Here is a 6,820-nt window from a genome sequence, read left to right as displayed (position 1 = left end):
CGCCATGGCAGGGCGGGGGGCACTCAGGCGCCGCACCGCGGTGGGGCCCGACGCCCAGGCCCCGGGGGGCCCTCCGGGGCCGGGGCCGGAGCCGTGACCGGGAGCCGGGCTGCTGCCTCTGCTGCCTGGGGCGCGCGCTGGGGCGCGGGACCGGCGCCCATGACGCGCCTCGCACCCGCGGAGCTCCGGATGCGGCCGCAGGCGGCTGCTGAGGCTGCAGGAGCCGCTGCTGCCGCCACAGCCACGAGAGGAGCTTAGAAGAAGCGGCTGATTCTGTGGCCCCACGATAGCCCTCAGGGCCGAAGAGGAGACCCCGCCCCCGGCCCGGCCAGGCTCCGCCCCCTGCGTGTCGCCCAGGCCACGCCCCTCAGACGGACCGGGGGAGTTGGGGGGGGAGGGTAGAGCGTGAACGGGAGGCCAAGCTTGCGTCCTCTGCCGCGCTCCAGCTCGCGACTGCCCCGAGGCTACTGGGCATGCCTGTGGGCGGGGATGTCTCCACTGAGCATGCCTACAAAAACCATCCCGCCCCTTATCCTCCCTCTTCCCTGGATGGAAAGGGGAAAAAAAATCCCTCTTCCTTATAGCCCCCCCACATTTCTCCCCCCTACACCCCATGACTGCTGAGCATGCTCAGTGTCCCTCACTCAAGCAAAGGGAGAGCTTAGCCTTACACAGCATCTCCGATGGGCTCCCGCTTCTAACCACACGCAGAAATTAGCCGGCCCCGCCCCCAAAAGTGAAGATGAAATGTAAAACCAACAATAAACATTTATTAATACTAACCAAAACTAATAAATAAAAATAGCCTTCAAAAATCGACTAGGTAGGGAAATGAGCAAAGAAACAAAGTATAGATGGACCATAAGAGACTACTACAGTAGAAGACAAGACAAACTCGGGAAAACAGCAACACGGAAACATTTACAAGCAAAGCTTCAAAGAAAACCCTAATTGGACCCAAGACCAGCAAGAATTCCTAGAAGAATTAAAGATGGAGAAAAGAGAGATAAAGATGGGGGGGCGGGGTGATAGTGATACCAGAAAACTATAAAAAGAGAATTAAGGGCATGGTAAAAGAAGCACCGGTGGCTAGGTGGTGAAATGTATAGAATGGGTCAGTGGAGTCAGGAAGACTCATATTCCAGTTCAAATCCAGGATCAGACATTACTAGCTGTGTGACCGTGGACAAGTCACTTAACACTGACTGCCTAACCCTTAACGTTTTTCCCTGCCTTGAAACCAATATTAAAGATAGATTCTGCTACAGAAGATGAGAGAAAGAAAGAGAGAGGGAGGGAGGGAGGAAGGGAGGAAGAAAGGAAAGAAAGGAAGAAGGAAGGAAGAAAAAGCAGAATAAGCCAAATGGAAAAGGAGGTACAATTCACTGAAGAAAAATATTTTCTAAAAGTTAGAATTGGATACATGGAAGCTGATGACTTCAACAGATTTCAAAAAACAATAAAACAAATTCAAAAGAAGAGAAAAATTAGAATAAAATGTGAAATATTACATTGGGGGAAAAACTGATCTGGAAAATATATCCAGGAGAAATTATAAAGGAAAACTACCCTGATATTATAGTTCCAGAGGGTAAAGTAGAAATTAGAAGAATCCACTGACTACTTCCTTAAAGGGACTCCAAAAATGAAAAGTCCTAAGTGTATGCTAGCCAAATTCCAAAGCTCAAAGTCAAGAAAATATTGCTAGCAGCCCAAAATAAATAAAATCTTATAGAGCCATAGATAAGGTCACACAAGATTTAACAGCTTCCACAATAAAGGGCCAGAGAGCTTGGAATATGATATTCCAGCAGGAAAAAAGAGCTAGGATTACAACACAAAGTAATCTTCCCAGCAAAACTGAGAGTGTATAATCCCTCAGGGAGAAAAAATGGAAATTTAATAAAAGAGAACTTCTAAGCATGCCTGATTAAAAAAAAATCAGAATTGAATGAAGAATTTGACATTCAACAAAAGATGCAAAAGAAGCATAAAAAGATAAACCTGGAAGAGTAATCATAAGTAGCTTAATAAAGTTAAACTGTTTACTTTCCTATATTTTTAAAATGTTCCATATAACTCCTAAGAATCTTATTATTAGGGAAATTAGGAGTCTTCATAGAGGCATGGATTTGAGTGGATTATGTTGGGATTTTTTAATGTAGGAGTGAGAAAGAGGGATACATTGGGAAAAGAGGAAGGGAGAGATAGGATGGGAAATTTTTTCTCAGATGAAAAAGGTATGCAAGGAAGAGTTTTTATAGTGGAGAAGAAAATGGAGACAGCAATGCTTGAACCTCACTCTCATCAGATTGGGTTCAGAGGGAAGAATAGATATGTACTTTCAAATCTATCTTACTCAGCAGGGAAATAGGAGAGTAATAAGGGATAAGATTTGGAGAGAGAGGATGAGATGATAAAAGGAAGGGTAGCCTAAGGGAGGCAGTGGTCAGAAGCAAAACAGACTTTTGAAGAGGGACAGGATAAAGAGAGAGAGAAGGTTAAATGGAAGAAAATAAAACAGAGGAAATCCACAGTATTCATAAATGTGAATGTAAATGGAACCCATAAAACAAAAGCAGAGAACAGAATGTATTAGAAACCAAAATCCAACAATATGTTGACTATAAAAGACACACTTGAAATGGAAAGACATAAACAGATTTAAAATAAAGGACTGAAACAGAATCTATTATGCTTCACCTGAAGTAAAAAAGACAGCAGTAGCAATCTTGATCTCAGACAAAGCAAAAGCAAAAATGGGCCTAATTAAAAGAGATGATGCAGGAAAGTACATTTTGATCAAAAGTACCATAGACAATGAATATATGTTTTATATGTAAATACATGCTATATATATATAAGGGTTTATATATATGTATACACACACATATACACTCTTACCTTCTGTCTTGGAATTGATACTAAGTACTTTCCTAGCATTACAATACATCCATCCCCTCAACCACTGAACAAGGGGCCAAAGTTTAGAAGATTCGTTGTCAAACACTGACAGTCTGAAAGCTGTAGATTCCCAGCAGCCTCTCTGCTCTTTCCTGACACTGACACGATCATCCTTGTCCACACACAAAGGGGTCTGGCTACACAGGTCTGGGGACTGTGTTTTATTTTTCTTTGTTTTATGAGTTGCTATGGCCAAAAAAAAAAAAAAAAAAATCTTAACTGTGTAGTTAGCCTCCTGGTGATGTGACTCTCTCTAGTTAACTAGGTTCTTCCTATCTCTTCTAAGATCCTAAAAAATCAAAAGCAAAACATTTCCAGCCTTCACAGAATCTAGATTCTACTTGAGTAAGCAACATTCACCCAAAATGCATAGGGATACAAAGTAGCCTTTTTATCTGCTAGGGTAGAGGCAGGGGGATACTATCAAATAACTGCTAAAGAGTTTTGCTAGAAACAAATCCTCACTGGATCTCACCATCTGCACTACTTTTTCTCCTATGTCTGGCCTCTCCTTCTTGGCTGAACTCTGAGATATCCGTCTGTGCCTCCTCGTCCTGACTTTCCTATTTCTCAATGCCGAGTATGGCACTAGCCTTCCAGATGCCCAGGCTCAGCAACATTGGAGTCATCCTCAATTTCTCACTTGAGTTTGTTCCACATATCCAATATGCTGCCATGTCCTGTCATCTCTACCTTTACGACTTCTCTTACACATGTCCTCTGCCCTTGCACAGCCACCAACCTGGTTCCACCGGCTTTGGTCCCCCCTCACCTAGACTATTAACATAGGCTCCTGATTGCTCCCCCAACTCAAGCCTCTTCACTCATTTATTAAACTGACTTTCCTAAAGTACTGGTTTGATCTCTCCTATGTTAGTAAATTCCATGGCTCCCTGTTATCATGAAGATCAAACATAAAGCCTTCTGTGGAGAGTTTAAAATCCTCAAACCTGGTCCCTTATTATCTTTCTGGCCTGTATTAGAAATTAAAGCTGAAAGAATTAGAAAAAACATTTAACTTATTTTAAAATAACAATAAAAAGTCATTCTCTGTTAACATAAACAACATATTTAAGAAAAACTATCTAAAAAAGTAATGAGGAGGAATGGAAACATTATACATACTCTTGCAGATTTCTTTAATAGAAATCTTAATAGAAGAAAGCTTCATTCCCCTATCTGCTTCTGCATTCAATCTGTTGTGATCAGCTGTTTTAGTTGAATTATATGAAGAAAATGGAGCTTTACACATACAGTGATCCCCCACCTATTGCAGGAGTTACGTTCCAGAGACACCCCCTCCATAAGTGAAAATCTGTGAAGTAGCAGCATTATATTTTAAGACTTTAAAAGCCCTTCCCACTCTCCTTTTCCACCCTCATATTAACCTTTCCCACACTCTTATAAACACTTTATATGCTCTTAAACACTTTCTACCCTCTTAAACCTTGGTGCTTGGGTTCACTGCCAGAAGCCTTAGAAAGCACAGAACATTTGAGTGTGTAAAAACTAAATTAAATTAACACTCTGGTTCTTAGTTTCCATAGAGTTTATTAATATTTACTTGAATAAAAGAGGCCAGATAGATATAGAGCTATTTAAGTCTATTCTAATCTCACTACGTGTTTCTCCACCTCATGGTTCTCTATCTCCATCACCATCCTTTCAGTGCCACGTCCAAGGGAATAGAGAGAACTTCCTTGTCTCAAACCTTTGAACCTCCCCCTTCCCTTCTGGGTCAAACTCAGTCATCTCTGGATCAAGTGTGTAGACTACAGTCTCCTGACTAGCACTAAAGTGCTCTCCCGTGAGGTGGTGCACAGCAGCACTGGGATGCAGGTAGGACAACCCCAGTACATGATTTCTGGGCGGGGGGGTTCCCTTTACCCAGGTGGCATAGGGCTTGAAATCAATTTAAACTTTTACAAAAACTTAACACCGCAGAGTAACACTATCAGCAGTGACCAGGCCTCAATGTAAAGTAGACAAGGAGAGATGCTGAAAGAATGGGCACAGTGCTGGAGAGAAAACAGATGGATGCTGCAGTCACTGAGCCCATCAGCCCCCAGGATACAAAACACAGAGCTGTGGTCCCTCACCTTTCAGTCAGCAGTGAGCTGTGTACAATCTCACATTGGCAAACTTACAGGAGCCGTGGTGGCATACTGCATTTCCATTGTTACAGTATGGTATTCATATGCAAAATACCCCAATATATGATAAAGAATTAGATTTTTGTTAAAACCCCAAAACAGTGAAGCCAGGATAAGTAAACCACGATAAAGCAAGGGAAAGGAAGTAATATTTTAATAGGCAAATAAGATGTTACTACTATTATGAAAAGAATTTTAAAGTTTCCCTAGAAGGGTCTTGAGAGCCAAAAGGGTCCCCAAGCCACACCGTAGTTTACTGAGTTGGAGGCCAGATTTGCACTTTTAGAAAACCATTTCAGTAGTTGTGTGGAAAACAGATTAGAGTAGTGAGGTATGTGGGTCAGGTAGAATTAGAAGACTGATGAGGTCCTGATCCAGGGTGGTGGCCACATGAGCAGATGAAGGAGGTAAAGACAAGGAATGGAATAAAAATAGAAATCATAAGATTTTATAGCTGATGAAGGATCAGTAAAAGTGAGGAGTCAAAGATGAAGAGCCTGGGTGACTAGAAGGATGGGAATGATCTCTACAACACTAATGGAAGAGAGGAGAGCCTGTGGGGAAATGAGTTCAAATACCTATAAACCATCCAGTTTGAAATATCCAATAGAATAGGCTATTAGTGATACTGGACTGGAGTCCAGGAAGAAGACTAGGGCTAGAAATATAAATCTGGGAGTCACTAAAAAGAGCTGATAATTAAACCTGTAAAGGCTAATAAGAAGACCACAAAGTGAGACAGTATAGACAAAAAAGACAAGAAAGGAGGGCACAGAGATCTGAGACTTGATTGGAATCCAGGCCTTTCTGACTTCAAGCATAGCACTCAACGATACCACAGAGCTGCCCAATAGGGTAGAAAAGAGAAATTAAGTCTGGAGAGCCTTGGGGATAAGAGTATACTAGTAAATACTTAATAACCAGGTCTAGGAGAAGGGGAAAATTCCACAAGACACACTTTTAAATTTAACCTATATTATTTTTATGTTACTTCCTTGAAATCTAGACAATTAACAACAGCATACAAGCTAATTTCTGAGATTTAAATACTCAAAATTTAACAACCAGCTCTTAGGAGCCTATGTAGTGGACTCTATCCAGCACACTGGCTGGAAGTTAGGATCTTATGCCGAGTTACAAGAAAACATGCTCTTTCTGGGCCACCCCCAAGGACCTTTTTCCTGAAAACATGATAACCTCAAGCCAAAACTAGACCTTCTCAAGGTACTACCCCTTCCCTCTGCCACTTGGGTTTGCCATCTACCTGGTACCCTAGTTTCTTCCTTAGTCGTCCCTCCCTTTCTCGAGATTTCCTTTTTTCTCCCCTTTTCAAATGGGGCTGAGAGGCAAAAAATACACCCTTGGGTAGCAGAAGATAAGTTTGGGGTAGAAGAAAGGTAATCCAAGAGGAGAAGAAGGCTGTAATACTCCATCAGTCAGGAAGAGAGTCACGGATTCTGAGACAGAGGGGAGGAGGGGGAGCCAATTTGGGAGTAGAGCCGCACAAAGGCATAGGGCGGAGGTGGGGGGTCGGTGGGAGTGGGGCTGAAGGATGAGACAGAAGATCCTCCAGAGGGCCAATGTGGATTCGCCAGTGGATGTGTGACTAGGAGTTACCCGTCAGAAACCTATGTAGAGAGGAAGAGTCCGCTGGTTGAAGCGGCCCCGAGCTCAGAAGAGAAGTTGATGTGGTACCAACCGCC

The sequence above is a fragment of the Gracilinanus agilis genome, chromosome 2 (genome assembly GCF_016433145.1).
Source record: "Gracilinanus agilis isolate LMUSP501 chromosome 2, AgileGrace, whole genome shotgun sequence".
Lineage (NCBI taxonomy): Eukaryota > Metazoa > Chordata > Mammalia > Didelphimorphia > Didelphidae > Gracilinanus > Gracilinanus agilis.
Note: the sequence above shows the minus strand (reverse complement) of the source record.